Raw genomic sequence first — 17,149 nt, forward strand, 5'->3', positions numbered from 1 at the left:
GCTCAATACAAAACTCTGATGCCTGGGGTACCACTGCCATCACCCAGCTCCAGACCAAAAAATGAGCTGACTGCAGCTGCTCCACATTGAGCAACAAGGCACATAAGAGTTACCTCAGGGACTGAGTGCTGTGCTGAAAGGACTGGGATGGATGGACAAAAGGATCTGTTTATTCTCCTGTAAGTGTCATTTCATTCCCATATCACAGGCAGATAGGTTGGCTTCTCCTGACACGTATGGGAAACCTCTGACATGGGAGCGCTGAGACCTGCCCTATTTCCTACCACAGATCACCTCTTCTGTACTGCTCTGGATGTATTTGCACAGGACCTGCTGCAAGGGCTGGCTTGCAGGAACGCTTTTATGTAACGCACTCAGAGTGGACGATTGATTTTAAGCAATTTTCCTCCGTTAGCTGAAAAGTATCAGTCTGACTGACAGCAAGTCACTGCTCTTTGCATGCAGTAGTGGGGGGGCAGGTATAGAAAATGGTAAACAGGCTTCCCTGGGTCTTCTCCATAATAACACAATGGAAGCTACTTTGCAGCTGCTGCAGACAACCATAGCAAAATGTTACGAAAACCTAAGGAAGAGGACATTTTCTGCTCATGAATTGCCAGCATTGCCTAGCAACATCATCTGGCTTGATCTGTCAATGAATAAGCAAGTAAATAAATTTATGAAATTGTCATCAGAAATTTAAAAAAACAAAACAAAATAAAAAATCCCCCACCCCACAACCCATGACCCAGATATCCTCAGATGCCATTAACCAAAACAGCCTGCAAAGCTGCACTAGTTCTGACTTTCATCAGAAATGCCAGTTTACCTTGGAATTGACACTTGCTGGAAAGTGCTTGCTGCCGTGACTGTGTGGCCAGAGGATGGCCACAAATTTGAAGTCAACTCAGTTAAATCAGTTTAAGCCCAATATCTCTTCTCATGAAACAATATGCTTCTGCTTCAAAAAGCAGTACTCTGATGGTTGGTATCACTGTCAAGCACAAAACATGCAACAAACATGTTAGATCTCAATAATGCTGAGCCCAAGGGATGTAATTTCTTGTGAACAGTTAAGATTTGAGTTTGGGAACAGTATTTATGTGCCAGAGGGAGGAGGAAGAGAACTCTGTTTCTGCTGCATGGGTAAATGAGGCAGCTAGAAAACACTGTAAAATGCTCCCTGTTTGCAGCATAACCCACACAGTCATTTAAACAATTGCAGGGAAACAGGCATCACTTTTCCATCAGAGCCTTGTAAGTTTAAGAAAGTTTACTGTAGAAAAGACTCAAAAAATTGCCTCTCCTATCCACCAATGATTTAAAAACAACAACAAAACATAAAAACCCAACAGCAAGAGATATTTATTCATGAAGACCAGTAGATCCCCCCACCGATGTATATAACATTCCACAAGCCTGAGAAATAAGTGATCTAAATCCAATGCCAATATTAGGATTGATACACATCGAAGCTAAGAAAATAATCTGTATTTCATTTCTGAACCCCAGCTTCACATTTTCCTATTTCATATGTGATGTTTTATCTGATGTTTGAACTGATCTTTGATAGCTATGCTGAAACACATTTTCCTTTTGCATATATGTGACCTTCTTTCTGCCTTCCCCGTCATCCAAACCATGAATCTGAGGCATTTCAGCAGTTTGACACAAAAGTTTATTTTCAGAGCACACTTGGTGCTGCTACAGGTAACATCTATTCCAGTGTTCAGCTAGGAAATGGAAACTGATCTTTTCTCTTAACTTCCATTTATTTTCTAATAAAAAGCATACCAGGACTGCATCTCCCTCCTTTTTTAATAATGGGCTACATCCCAGACATTGTTTTAAGCCCCAAGGAGTTAAAGTAATAAGCAGAGGAAAAAACATCTCTGTTCTTGAAATTACTTTTAGCATACAGCACTGTTGCAATTACAACATACATTTCCTGCACTAGAAGGCACTAATTCCAGTGCCATATGGCTTCAGAATCTCATTACACTGATCTGCTTAAAGTGACTTCTTAACGGACGAGCAAAACATTTTTGGTCACCTTCAGCAGAGGAAACAACAACTCTGCCACTGTTGACGCACATTTACTCCCACGCAAGCAGGGAGTAAAGTGGAGCGAGTAGAGTGAAGATCAGAGGACAACCTTAGCCAAGGAACTTCTCTTGCCATCTCAAAGCTGTGCAGACATCCAGGGTTAGTCAAGGACTGTTACCATCATTATAAAAAATAAAAAAACAACCAACCAAACCAAACCAAAACGGGCCAGTGCCATTAGTGCTGGATTAAAGAAGCTTCCCAGGAGATCAGGACATGAGCGGAACCTTCATTGGCCAAGCAGTGGCACGAAGTGCTGCGGCACCTGGCTCTTGACCTCTGCAGCTAAGTGCAGATCACCAACAGAAGGCATTTCTGTCCTGCTAGGAATCTGCTCGGCAAGATAAACAGATTCTCAGAGTTACCAATCTGTAACTGGCACTGGGGTAAAAATCAGCTAGATCCAGGGCTTAGGCTTGGATGAAAAGTTCTTCCAATCGTGATCATGAAAATGCTTAAGGACCTAAGTGAGACCAAGAAACTTTCTGAGAAATACATTCCCAAAACATAGCTCCTGGTTTAAAGTCAGGGGAATAAACTGAAAGACAAGTAAATGCAAAAGGAATAGATGGCAGAGACACCGGATAACCAGTGGCTGTGGCCCATAAAACTGGGCATGTCAGCCCCCATCATCCTACACTCCTAAACACCATGATGACCATACCACCAATGCATCTGAGAGGTGGATGCACAGGCACGGGCTTTGTGCCATGGCCCTCCAGCAGCACCTTGAGTGCTGGAAAAGACAGTCTGGATTAAGCAGGGAACATGTTTTTCTCTTCTCTGTCCTCTGCCACTGCACACACCGAGTCACCTCCAGAGCCATGGCAACCCTGGCCCATGCCATCATCCAGAGCACTGCACTGGAATTACTGCACTATTCCTCCTTCTCTCCCCCTTCACCTTTTCCTCCTGGCAACCAACCGCTGAGCACTCACAGAGCAGAACAGCTGCTGGATCCATGCAGCCAAGACCACCAGGGCAGCTTCTTTCCCCGAGGAGCAGCTGTGTACATTCCCTGACGGAAGCATCATTTTTTTGTTGTTGTTGCAATTCATAACTTGAAGCAGACAAAGGAGAACCAGAAAGACACAGGGATAAAAATAGGATCTGTGAGCATCACAAGGGCTGTTGATACTCAAGGCTTTTGGACATATGCCAAATGTTAGCTGAACAGGAAGAAAGAGCTTCTCACATTACAAAGTACAGTAAAGGTATTTTCAATGTTCTATTGCCATCTCTCAAGCACTCAGCATTGGTTACCATGAGAAGCAGGAGACTGGGCTTCAGAGACTATTGATTTTCCATGTTTCTATATCTGTGCACTGAGGTTCACTCAGTCACTCTGTGCAGTCCTCAAGGAAAAAGGAGCTCCTCTGAGACTTTCTTAGATGCCTTTTTGACTGATTGGGCTCTCAGCTGGCAGATACACATCAAAAACACTCCTTTAACATCCTCTAGGGCAAGGCTTGCATTCATCTAAGGAATTGAGGATAAAATCATCAAAGAGGAGTTACTGCCTCTAGTCTGGCTACTGTAAAGTATACCTTATCTTTTTTTCCCCAGGACAGGGCTGCTGTCAGAAACCAGAGGTCTGTCCTGAAGGACCTGCCCACATGGTAGTTTCTCCATGCTGGGCACCTGCAAATGAGAGGCTGCAACACTCTCCTCTGTGTGCACCCACAAGTGCAACCACACAGAGCAGCTGGATGCTTGGACATGCCTACAGCCAGGTGGTAGGAATCTGTCCTGCTCAGTGCCTGATGCTGCAGAGCTGTTCCTTCTTCACATCCACCCACAGCCTTAACCCCTTTGCTGTTCCCAGTTTATCCACCCCAGCTTTGTCTCTGAGTTATCAGTTGTAATAGATTTAAGGTTCTACAAAGACACAATCTATGGAGTGATTTCCCAAGTTACACCAAAGCCTGGTGCGTAGCAGAAAAATGAAGGGATGGATAACCTGCCAGCATGTGCATCACTGAGCATCGTGTGAGCACTTCATTGACCTCTCCCCACCCAGAGCACTGCATCATGCACCAGCCACAGCAAGGCAAGACGTTGCCTCACCACACACAGTCACACCTCCAGACCTCTCCCTCTCCTCCCCAGCCAGCATAACTATTGGGTTTTGTCACCCTACCCCATCTTGAATATGTAAATAGGGTAAATTTACCAGAAATGAGAGTTGCAATCCTTTGTCAAAACGAGACAAGAGCTGCTAAAATTATATGGAAAATGGCCAGCTGGGATAGAAAAAGTATTAGCATCAAAGCCTCATTTTCCATCATAGCAAGCCTAAAATTATTCAGGGATATCTACTAAAAGGCAAGTAGGTCCACACAGTAAAAAAAAAAAATCTGTAAGCCAGCTTCAGGTGCAGAAACAGTATAAAGCTGCACCTGAGACAACTTTTCCTATGAAAGGCAGCACGAGGGTTTCTCTGTAATAATAATAATAATGGCCAGTCTTCGCGAGCGAAGATTTGGGAAAGGTCATTGACCCTTCGAGCCTGCGCAGTGGATTTTTTAGGTGAGACACAGCGTGCGCTGAACTGAGCCCACCCTTTAATCCTGAGGTTCATCTGCCGGGGCCGAGCAAGCTTGGACAGTGGCAGTGAGGTCCCCAGGACGTAGGTTTGTTTAGAGTGACCTTCTCTTAGATGGATTGCCTCACAGGGCTGACGAGCTCCATCTGCCCGGGGGGCTGGGAATCGAACCCGGGTTGCAGCGGTGAGAGTCCTGCACCCTAACCACTAGACCACCAAGGTTTCTCTGTAACACTGCACTAATGCACAATGGCCTCCCTCGTCAACTCCAAGTGTCCTGCTGTCAGGACATGAAGCATCCATGTGCTGGGATGTGCTGAGCACTGTCTGCACAAAGTTAGACCTCCAGCCCACATGAAATAAGGACAGTGCTTTGACTTGAACAGCACTATGGACTTAAATCGCCTAAAGCTGAGTGGTGCAGTGTTCTGATGAGATAAGAAATTGCTCTTTAGTCTGTCAGGAAGCCCCATTGCAAGTGCTTTCTGCTGACCAGAACAGATTAACTCAATAAAATGTATCTAAATCCCACATTCGTTTATGGACCTTAGTCCCAATAGGCATAAGTCCACTTCATGGAATGTAGCATTAAATAATGCTGCATTCACTTCTCCAGTGCATCTCAGATGAGCACTCTGGCACCACAGAGAGATTGTTACTCGCACGAAATAGACAATTCCTATTTAATTGCCAATAAAAAGATATGTTTTAAGAATAATATTTTTGTTTTGTTGTATTTGAGTATGCATCTGAGAACTATTTGAAGAAGTCTTGGGGGGAGGAAAAATTTCACTGAAAGTTTTGCCCTACAAAAGCAAAAAATTGAGGCGAAATGTGCTAAATAAATCCATACATCTCCCTCTGGCTTGAGAGCTCTTTGAATTGGCTTAACAATAATTTCAGCCCCTCTTCAACCTTTTCTTTGGCTCCTTTGGCTCCTTTGTAGCATAAACTCACATAATTCTACACAATATTTTCCTGTCTCTTGTTTAAATATACTTGCTTCAAGAATAGCAATCAACTGTGAAAAAAAATAAAGCAATATTTATAATTGTGTCAGAAGCATTGTAACTACCCACCAGTGAACTTTAAAATCTCAATACAAATAATGAAGCATAAGGAAAAAAATCTTCAGCTGGGAACCGAATCCCAAGATATTCATATAGTTTGCCTAAGATCAATTGCAATTACTGCAGTAAAGCTGTAAAATATATGGGGACATGCTAAGAAATATCCTTTTCTTGGTTGCAGCCTTGAGCATGGTACACAGAGCGACCCTCAACTTTATTTTATGTCATTTGTAGGTATCTCTGTCTTTTCAACAATGTAATTTAAAGCAGTGTTTTGCTCATCAAGGTTTTGCAGTGTTCTGTTCCAGGCTAATTACTACTACACACACTTTTGGGGCAACAAGTCTGATAGTGAAGGCTGCTGAAACTACTAAGAATGACCTAATTGAGTGACATAAAACCAAAACACTAAAAAGGAGTCTTAACATCAGGTTCAGTGACTGATCCCAAATATCAGCACTGGTAGTGGACATGGCAGGTATTTTAGAGCATATGGGCTGTACTGAAAAAGTATTTTGCATTTGGCAGCAGTATTGTAGTCAGGGTCCTGAGTACATTAATTAGCCTGAACTCCCAGAGCATTCTCACCTGAGGCTCCCACCAACACACCCTCCATCCAATGTTTCAGCTACTGCATTTGTGAGGGCCCCCAGTCCCTCTTTCCTGTATGCTGTGGGTGATGCTGTTTCCAGCTGCTTTCTCTGCTGTTCGTGACCTGCAGTTTAGACTTGCTGGATTAATTTAGACCTGATATATCATTTGAGTCTGTCACCACCTTTGCTCAGGTATTATGGGACAGCTCTGGGGGTGAGAAAAACCATACTAATGCCAGCCTTATTTTTCTGCAAGGCATATTCCTAGCTTTTGTATTTTCTGGTAGATGTTTAAGACTTTTAGTAACTTCTGTAGTGTTTAATTAATATTAATAATTTTTATTATCAAAATCATGAGAGATTCCCACATTTTCTGAAAGAGAAGCTGGTATAAGATTAGGCTCTTTCTTATATTTTCTAGATATTAAAATGAACAGATGTCTTTACTCCTAAATAGAAAAATAGATTTTATGTAAAACTTAAACTATGATTACTAAAAGGATCAACAATTACACACATGTAGTGAAGTGATGTCCTTCTATAGTATATCCCAGTTTGCATGAAAAGCTTAGATAGAGTACTTTTGTACCCCAATTTTCAAAGGTTCAACACCCATCTCACAGGGTGTTTATCTCTGGAGACCATGGCTTTCTCCGAACTCGTGATGTTGGTATTTTGCACTCTCATGCTGTGGCCTCAGGAGGAGATGCCCCGGGCCTGCAGGGCTCGGGCAGGGAATGGTTCACCCTCCCGCGCCCTCCAGCGGCTCTTCCGCAAAAAGGCAGCGGTGGGAGCGTCCGGATCTTTCCATCAACAGAGGGTAACTCCTGGGTACCAGTACCGGCTTAAAAACGCTTGGAGAAGGGGTTTGAGGGAGTGAAGCTCCTCTGCCCATCTCTGTAACACCCTGCCTTTCAGGTGATCCCGGAAAGGTCTGACCCTTTCCTTGAGGGACTGTGACAGTAGAAACAGCAGTGCCAAGAGGAGCTGATGTGCCCTCTGCTCCTTCTGCTGCCTTCTCCCCCTCTCCTGCACAGCTGCTTCCTGAGAACAACACACACGCACACACCACTTGCTCAGGCAGCAGCCCTGCTCTGCTACCCTGCTGGAAAGAGAAGGGTGCAGGGGATGACGGCTTGTGTTTCATTTCTCCTTCTTATGACTGGACTGGGAAAAACTTGCACAGATGTGACACCCCAGCACTGAAGGGGACAGTGGGACAGGCAGAGTGTGGCCCGTACAGAGCTGCTGTTGCAGGTACTGGGGTAGAATGGGCACAGAATATCACTGACAGGCTCCTCTTTGCTCTCTCCCACCAGTTCTGCTCTTCCCAGGGCACTTGGATGCCGGCTCTCTGCTCCCATTCAAGATAAAATATGCACAAGGCTCTACTGTATAGTCAGAGTGTAATTCAACATGATCCAAAATGACAATTGCACACTGCTGAAACTACATTCTCTCCCAGCTAAAAACAAAGCCAAAAAGATGGATTTTTATGAGGTATCAAAAAAAAAAAGGACCAAAAATTTTATCTCAGACTGAACTGTGACTTCAGTCAGATGTGAAGCCCCTCCTGGCTTCTTCAGAGTGGAATGGGAAAAGATACTAGACACTGATAACAGTGCAAATATCTGAGACAGATGAAATTGTGAGAGTAGCTTTGAATTTCTCCTTTAAAAAAATTGGGGAGTTTGTTTTCACAAAATAAACTGATCGCCATAATAAGGATTAATCAGATTTTCCCAGCAACCTTCCTGCACCAACTACTGGCATGTTATTGCTGGGAGCTCTCTGAGTTCTGTACCTGATTACAGCTCAGGGTCATGCTAAGGCCATGGCTATTTCAGTTTAAAATAACCTTTTCTCTGGATGTTGCAAGATCAATAGTATGGCTCCTATGTATGTCATCAGCTTTGGCTTTCATGCTGCAAACACCAATATTGATCCCTTCAAAAAGTAAACCTTGGCTTCAGAGATCTAGGAACTACAGTGTAATGGGTAACAGTGAACTTTAGACCCTAAGGGAGGAAATATTTATAGTCATGTTTTGTTAGGTGAAGAATTATTGATTGATAAAAAGAGGCAAACTCTTCTGATAGTAATTCTAGCCACAGCAATTCTATTAGAATATGAACTCTGCACTAGGAAAAAAATGCATTTGGAGTGTCAAGCTTGTAACATATATAGCTAACAGACAGTATATTCAAATATATATTTTAATGTTCAAATAATCTCATTTCTACTTATCATTGCTACTTGAGCTTTTCTACTTATCATTGCTACTTGAGCTGTGTCTGTTTTTTGCACTTCTTTCCCTGGTACCTGTCTGTCAGCACATGCACATCCTTGGAAAGTCATAACTAAACTGGAGATATTGCAATAATAATAACTGGAGATGCTAGTAACTGTGGGCTTATTCCCTACTTATGTATAATTAAAATATGGCTGCTATCATAAAGGTCTTGGAATTTAAAGGCAACAATCGCTCTCTTGAAATACTGAAAGATACCCTCCCTGGTTTTAGATTTTCTTCACCTCTTCGCATGCCAGTTTCCTGAAGTGGTTCTCCCGTGGGAGTATAGATATATATAAAATCTCTGGAGCTCAAGGCATGTATTGAATGAGGAGAGTCAGATCCTGTCTGCAGCTGTTGCCAGGTAGCCTACAATGCTGTACATCAGCGTTGTATTTATGTCTTGGAACCACAGATAACTGCTCTTGTATTCGGGGCCAGCTGTAGACAATTCATTGCCCAAGGGAAACTGGAAATCACAGAGCTCACGATCATGCAGAGGAAGCAAGAGCTAAATGGTTTGCAGCCCCTCATATCTCGTTGCCCTGGGCAACAGCCTGCACTGCGGAAGTGGCAGATCCAGCCTTTCTCCTACCAATTCTGTAACATATGGTGTTAATATATGGATAGATACTATGACAGCCCTGCTGTAGGACAGTTGGGGTGTTCACATATTAGGTGATATGAGTGGGTGCATAAACAGTCTCAGGATAAGAGCTGCTGGTTTCCATCCAAGATCCTTGAGACACAGATGGAGGTAACCGGAAGCACAGGGATTACAGGCTGTGCTCACGGATGTGGGGAATCTGACTTGAGATCCTCTCAGCTTGGCTTTCCTTGAGCTCTGGCAGGAACTGACCCAAGATCCCCACATGAACTCAGGAAATTCTGATAGTAGGTGCTAAGTCTCTGTGCTGCCTCTTATACCTGTTTGCAGCAGCGGCTACAGCTGGGTCAGCTAGAGCTGAGTGCACTCAGACAAAAACATCTGTGGAGTGCTGAGTATCGGCAGTTTCCCATTTATTCGCACAGAAATAGAGAAATCTTCGCACCTTTCTGGATCAGAGCCATTTTCTTGTATTATTGATGAGACATTGTTTCCTATCACTTCTTTGCAATGTTTCAAAGGATTTTGGCAGAAATTTGACCTTTACTCCCATGCTTGAGTAATCCAGGTCAGGAATCAGACCTGGACTAATATTCCAAAAAGGACCTTAGTATCTCTATTTAAGCTTCCAGAGAGTGACCTTTACTACACATCTGTCCCCCTGCCAAAGTGGAGCCTTTCCTCTGCTAAACTCACCAGCTTTTCTTTACACAGTTCCTGCTCTCTGAGCAGTACCTCCCTCCATGCCACGATTTACAGAGCACTTAAGGTATTTACAACTGATGTTTTTCCACCTATGCATGTAAGAGTGGGCTGTTTCTTCACCCTGCCTCCATTCTGTTCCCTGGTTTCCATTCTGGCCGTGTCTGCTGCACTGGTTAGTGCGAATCACCAAAGCTGACTGACTAATAATGATCCATGTGCCGTGTTATCACTTTCATATCATTCTCCAGCATTTTCTCACATGAGAAGGGTCAGGCAGCTTTGCAGAGAACTTAGATTCTCCCACTCACCCACTGACCATCTGGGGAAATCCAGATGTTACTGTGCTGAATTCTATAGGGAGGTACAAGAAACTCGGTCAGTGGGCTAAAGCACAGCATTAACACAAACACAGCATTAACACAAAACATTTATGGTTTATCTTCTCCCAAATGCTCCAAGCCCAGCTCTGAAGAACAGGATAAAATATACAGAAGGGACTAGTACCATGTACTAGACACTGTGCTGTCAAAATTATTTTAGCAGTCACCCGGGTCCAGAAAAGTCCATCCTGGATTGAATACCGAGTCCAACCTCAGGGGCTAAAAGAGGCCTCCAACATAGTGCAAAAGGAAAAAAAGAGTGACAGCCATGGAACTGATGAGCTTATTCTCTACTCATTGAGATGACCTGGTGCTGCAAGTACGTTCTGAAGTGTTGAACCTATTTCCCCCAGGGAGATGTCCTCTCAGGGAACCTCTTGGATTCAGGCACCATATGGAGGGCGAGAAAAAGGAAATAAATAAAAGATGAGGCAAGAGGTGGAAAAGGGTCCTTGTATTTAACGAGCTGCCAGGAAACGTGATAGATGTCAGCTCAGTTTAATTTCCAACGAGGCCATCTGAGCTTCCCTCTGCCACAGAGATGGGAGCAGACAGGGGCTTCTCTCTACCTCCTTCTGGCCCTATTTGCTTTTTAATCTTGGGACTTAGCAGAATAGTCACAACTGCCCACCCTGCTAGTGAGCAATGACTTCTACCAGCATCAGCATCTCTCATTTGTGCCTGAATCACAGGAGGAAACCTCCTACACTTGCTTTCCCCTGGACAGTCCCCTCATTTTCTCCTTCCAGGTAGCCCTGGGCTTGCTCTGGAGTGTTTAAGAGCAGAGGGGGAAGTGCCACAGTCTGACTAGCTCATTGTATAATGCTGTAAAAAGTCATTTTTCTCTTGCTTGTGACCTAAGCTATCTCATTCTTCCTTTTTATTTTAAATTGTTATTTAATAACAAAACTGCTTCTTCCACAAAACAGAAAAAAAAAAAAGTAGCAAACAGACAAACAAAAAAAAACCCAAAACCCAAAAAAGTGCAAAAGGAAACCCAAACCCCAACAGAAAACCACCACATAGTGTTTGCAAGAGCCTGCTCTAGAAGTCAGATGTTCCTGCTTTCTGCTTTATTAAAACTGCCACAAAGGGCTAACACTGTCTAAAATACAGTCCTGAGAGAGAGGTGGGTTCAGGAAAGCCATGAGCTGACCCAAACAGAAGACACACAGACTTCCTTGCAACTGAAACATGCATCTTGGAATTACTCATTTGTGTCCCAACTACTTTCCAGGCACCAACAGACAAACTGCAGAGGTGAGTGGAGCTTTCTAGGGATGTACAGGACCTGCTGTCCAGCCCACACAGCTGTGGAAGGGCATCACCACTACCAACAGCTAAACTTGGTTTCTGTCATCTGATTTTCCTTTACTAATTTCCGTGGATGTTAAACACTCCTCCGTGCCAAGAAACAAACACCCACAAGCCATTACTGAGAAAGACTAGAAAACAAAGGACAGAGGGAGACTACTGTGGCATTAGATATAACAGCAGCAATGTGGAGGCTTTTGAAAAAGAGAGTGACTTACAGATTGACAGATTGGATCACACCTCAGTTCCATCCAGCCTAGTTCCCTGTCTCCAACAGTTGCCATCACAACATGCCTAAGTAGAAAGTGTGAAAACCTTGCAGCAAGCAGATGGTGGATAGCTACTGCCATTCCCTTTTCTTTCCAACATCCTGCTCTCTTACTGGCTCGAGAATGAAAGCTCAGGGTATAACAGCCAGTTTTGGGGAGAATATCCATAAATGAGAAAACCGCTAGGGCTGTAAGCAGCCTTTCAATTCTGTGGTGCTCTGCATGGCTCTCCTTACTGCATGCTGCTCTGAAAGAAATTATTAACAGTAACACACCTGGATAGCGCAAAATTTTCTACCTTTTTCTTAAATTCTCTTAAGGATGCCAGTGTCTCATCTCATATGAAAAAGTCCACAGCTAAAGTGGAATATTGAAGAGAAACATCTCTGAGCTGTTCTCTCCTGAAACAGAAGCAGCCTTAATGCAAGCTACTATTTCTTCTGGTTCTGGGAAGCTCTTCAGTCACCTCTGTCTCCCTAAACATGAGACAAAACTATTACATAAATATTTTGCTTTGAGACAAAAAAGTGTTCTGGATCCCCAACTCATAACAGTTTCTTACAGTCTTTATTTCTGATCATGTCTCAACAAAACAGGTTAGAATGTGGGCTTTAAACAAGTATGTGGTACTTGTAATATTCTACACTTTGGAAAGTGCACTAGGCACATCTGCATATTTTTTGTGAGAGCTTAATTTCCACTTTGCAGCAATAACAAAACACTTTTAAACAGTTCCTTGCTAAACAGTTTCTATAGAAACAGCTGCACAAAATAGGCCATATAGAATGGAGTAAAATTAATAACCACAACCTAGGAACAAAAAATTAAACAAGTAGCTTTTTTAAGCTCTGAAGCTAAAAAAGATAAATTGTCATTATCTTTCATTTCCCACATTGCACTTTCCCACATGGAATCTCTTAGATCTAACAGAATGAGCTTATTAGAATTTTCTTCACTAATTGCACCTTTCTCTTCAGTTACTATTTTCATATTTTGCATGAACACAATATTTTTGACCTCTGCCACTTCACCAAATTTGGTAAAAATTGACCAACAGTTCAAAAGCTTTACTGGGGTACAGAGAGAAAGATGCAGATAACATGATCACAGCTCAATGTTTTTACAGAAGTAGGTTAATGGGGAAAGGAACTCCAACCTACCACTTCCCGTTAGCATGAGATCCCAAGTAAATTTAACAGACACATTTTTGAAGTTTTCCGTTGTCATATTTCATTGGGAATGCAAGGATAGATGTCCATCCCATGCCTGTATATGACTTTTGGGTGAAGAAACCCGGTGTGCTGTGGTCAGTGGAAGGACCAGTTGCCCCCAGCTGCACACCAGAAATCCGTAAGTAGGACAGAGCTGCAGAATCAGTGGTTCGAAAAGAGTTCCTGAAATGCATGAACGATCTAAAACAAAGGGAGGAATTTTCTATTGCAGGCAGGGGAATTTCTATTGCCTTGATTTAGGCCTTTGCAGAGAAGTAGCAGAGGGCCTATTTGATACGGTACCTCGAAAGCTAATTTCTTGCAATATCTCTTTTGAGTGCCCTTGATGTACACAGACAATATCAGAATCATTGCAATCATCTCTCCAGCTGTGACATATTAGATTATTTCTGGCTTTGTAGCATAAAGCAGATTCTGTGACTTGTGATGCTAAGCCATTGGCCTCGGACAAGTGCCAGCTCGGGTTATTCCATTCTGCTGACCTAAATTCCTCTCACACAGTCAAGTGGATGCAGTATCATCATTTACTTCCTGTTCTGAATTGTAACACAGGTTCTCCTCACTCACACAAGTATTTTACACAGCTCCCTCAACTCTCGTGGTTAAGCCAAGAGTGGTGGGAACTGACATACTATGGTTAACAAATAGGAATTTTAGGTGGTTGTCTAAGTCCTGAGGTGTCAATCCTAGACCAACTTCTGCCACTGACTTTCCTTTTGATTTCCATCAAGTCATTTAAATTCTTTTTTTTTTTCATTAATTGGACAAATAAGAATATACAAAATCAGATAAAAGCTGATTGTATGGTTCTTTTCTTTTATGTAACATTTGTGCAACATAGTCCTTTCTGCAAATTCACATCACTGCCTCCCCTACCAGGGACACTGACAGCCAGCTCATCTGGATCCACCTGACATTTGAAGATGTGAGGAGCTCTTACAACTTCATTGAGATTTAAGGGGAGCCTCTAAGAAAACTCCATCTCTAACATGCTGTTGAGTTCTTTACTGGCAACAGAGGACCCAAGCTGCTGTCCTTTTCAGACAGCTCACGTTGGTTCTGGCAGCTCCATCCTATTATAAAATCATTGTAAGAAAAAATCCGCGGTAAATGGGGCACTGGGTGGAGGTGCTTGTGTGTGTAACTGTGCCCAGAACGCTGCCCACAAATAGCAAAGCTGGCATCAGACTTCTGGGGACCAACTGCCGAGTGTGGGTGGGCAGTGAGTGCACAAAAGCATATTCTTGTGGGATTTGCAAGCTAGAAGAACTGTGCATGTTCCCACAGGCAAACAATCCTGCCATCAGCACCAGGCACGTCAGCCAGCAAAGCTCTTCCCTCCCCACCACAGAAGAGCTGCCACCTGCCCACCTACCCGAAGGACACACTTTTTTCAAAATTGATGAGTGTTTCCCCAACACCTCCCAACAAACAAGTTCAATGAAAGTAGGTTAAATTAAAAAAAGAATCTTGACGCAGTTTTGGTAACATGATTGGGTAGCATTTTGTGCCAGATCTCGGATAGTAAGCAGAAAGCCTGCTAGTATTCACAAACTACTCCTGTCCCAGGCACCTGTTGTGGCCCCATTACCTCACCCACACCATGGCTATCAGGAACAATCCCAGGGAGGCTGAGGGAACACAGAGCTCTTTAAGAGATCTAATTTGGTCCTCTATTGTTTGACACTGTATGAAGATGTGCTACAGTGCATGGTACTAGAACAGTATCAATTAAGAGAGCAGGGAAATACATTCAGTGCTTCAGTTTTAACCTGGTAAGGCAGGTAGCTGTATGTATGAAGTCTGTAGCAGGATAAGAGGCTTTTGTTGCAAGCACATGAACTGTCTAACACAACATGAGTCAGCTAATGAGGGATGAGAGCTTTGTCCCAGGACAGATAAGATGAACCCCAGGCAATTAACTATGTTTGTGTCACTCTCATCAATACACTAAAAATAAACTGGTGTGCCATCTACTTGACACAGATCAAAACGATCCCATAAAGAATTTATTGCAAATGGATGTCTTTTTTTTAACTCTCCCATAAAGTTCTTGTTTGGCATTTTTCAAATTTAGTGCATAAGTTTCTTCCCTCCTGCTCCCTGGGTGAGCTGAGAGCTGTGTTCCCAAGCAAGGAACATTCTAGACAGGTTGAATCCCATCAGTCCAAGCAGTATTATGAAGGTGATAGTTGTTGTAAAAATAGTAAACATTATAAAGTATGTTCATGGTGAGGATCCCCTCAATTTGCCAAGGCTGAGAGCCCTTTTACTTGCTTGAGATGTAAAGATTCCCACTGAACTTCCAAGAGACCTGTGCAGCTTCCTAGGAATTACTCTTTCAATAAGATACTGCTGATTCAGCTATGGCAACTCACACTACAAGATGTTATTCATAAACATAGTGCATTATCAGTGGGTTTGGAAGAAATGTTCTTCCTTCAGCCAATGATAAGTATTTTAACACTACTTGCTTCCATTTTTGCACAACTGCTTTTTCCAGTTACATGATTCAATAAAAAATGAGCACTGCCTACAAAAAGGTAGGCAGACTCCACAAGTAGCATCTGCTTTGTAGGTCTCTAATGGCTGGGAAAATGGTGGGATTATCTTTCCCTGTTGGAAGCTGATGAACTCAGCTCTTGCCTCAGTGTGAAATGGAAAAAACACCAAGATCTGTGACCTTGATTCCTCTCCCTAGGACTGGCCTGCTCGATCTCCAGAAAGCCAATGACACTCTTTAGCACCAGCCACATGACCCAGAAACCTCTCTTACATATCAGGGAATGGGAGAAAGGTTCATTAACATCATTCTAGTGTCTAGAATTATTTTCTACTAGATCATAATATATTATATAGTAGGTAACATAATGCTATGTTACCTCTAGCAAATCCCTCCTGACATCAAGGAGGGCCCTCAATGTGGATGATAGGGACCTGTACTGAGTTTAACAGGAAAACCAGAAGATGCACAAACCTCTTTGGCTCCACTGAAATATTCTTACTAAAGCAAAATTAAATGTGCCTCATATTGAATCTCAAATCTTCATAATAAAAATGTGAATTCATGTGACTTGGTGTCAATCTGAATTTGCACAATTGCAAAGCAGCTCGTGTTGGCATTACTGGGTCGAAGAGGCTGCTGCCGCAAGCTCTCGTGGCAATCATACTCTGTCCCGTACCCAGCTCCTGCTGAGGTTACCAGGAGCACGAAGGCTGACCCCTCGATAAGATCTTGCAGAGATAGGACCTGGTCTTAAATATTTTATTCAGTTTAAATCTGCTTTTGTGCTATTTCTTTGGGCAAGGTACTGATTGCATTTGCTTTCTTAAACTTAGTTCAGCTGCTACAGCTAATATCAAACCAAAGAATAATGTTGGTCTAAAATCTTACTTGGATATTCTCTAAAAGCCAGATTTTGGTAACATTCTGTTTCATATACAGATTGAGCAAATCTGTGACAAAGGCATTTCAAGAACCTGTACAACATCTTTGGTGTTCACAACACACAATCCATTACAAACACTGACAGCTATAAAATTTGCTGCCATGCAATTCAACTAAAAAGGTTCTCTTTACATGAAGCAACACAGCTGCAATCTCAACTATAGGTAACAAAAAAGGGTCACAAAATCCTTTCTCAGTTGATATTTTAATCACCAGCATCTCCTATTGTCTGGCTAGTTTCAGGTTAGTCAGTTCCTTGCAATTCAGTCACCAATGCCAGCAAGCGTGTAGCCAGCTTAGATGCATAAGGATGCCAGCACATAGTACAGGGCCTCACCTGTATTCCCTGGCATTTGAGGGTTAGCTACAGTAAAATCAAGCCTGACATGGAGAAAAGCTTTTGAGATCCTGTCCCAGCAGCTTCCAGAAACCTTGAAACATCAAAGGCCATAAAAAAGATTCCCTGAGAATGGGCTGCTTCCAGTACCACAGTCAAATGCCCAGCACATTAGCACTGCTGTTGCTCCAGCATCCTCCCACCGCCCCCTTTTCTCTACCACCTCGCTGCAAGGACTGTGCTCGGGTAT

The sequence above is a fragment of the Lepidothrix coronata genome, unplaced genomic scaffold (genome assembly GCF_001604755.1).
Source record: "Lepidothrix coronata isolate B3197 unplaced genomic scaffold, Lepidothrix_coronata-1.0 Scaffold29, whole genome shotgun sequence".
In the NCBI taxonomy this organism is placed as follows: domain Eukaryota; kingdom Metazoa; phylum Chordata; class Aves; order Passeriformes; family Pipridae; genus Lepidothrix; species Lepidothrix coronata.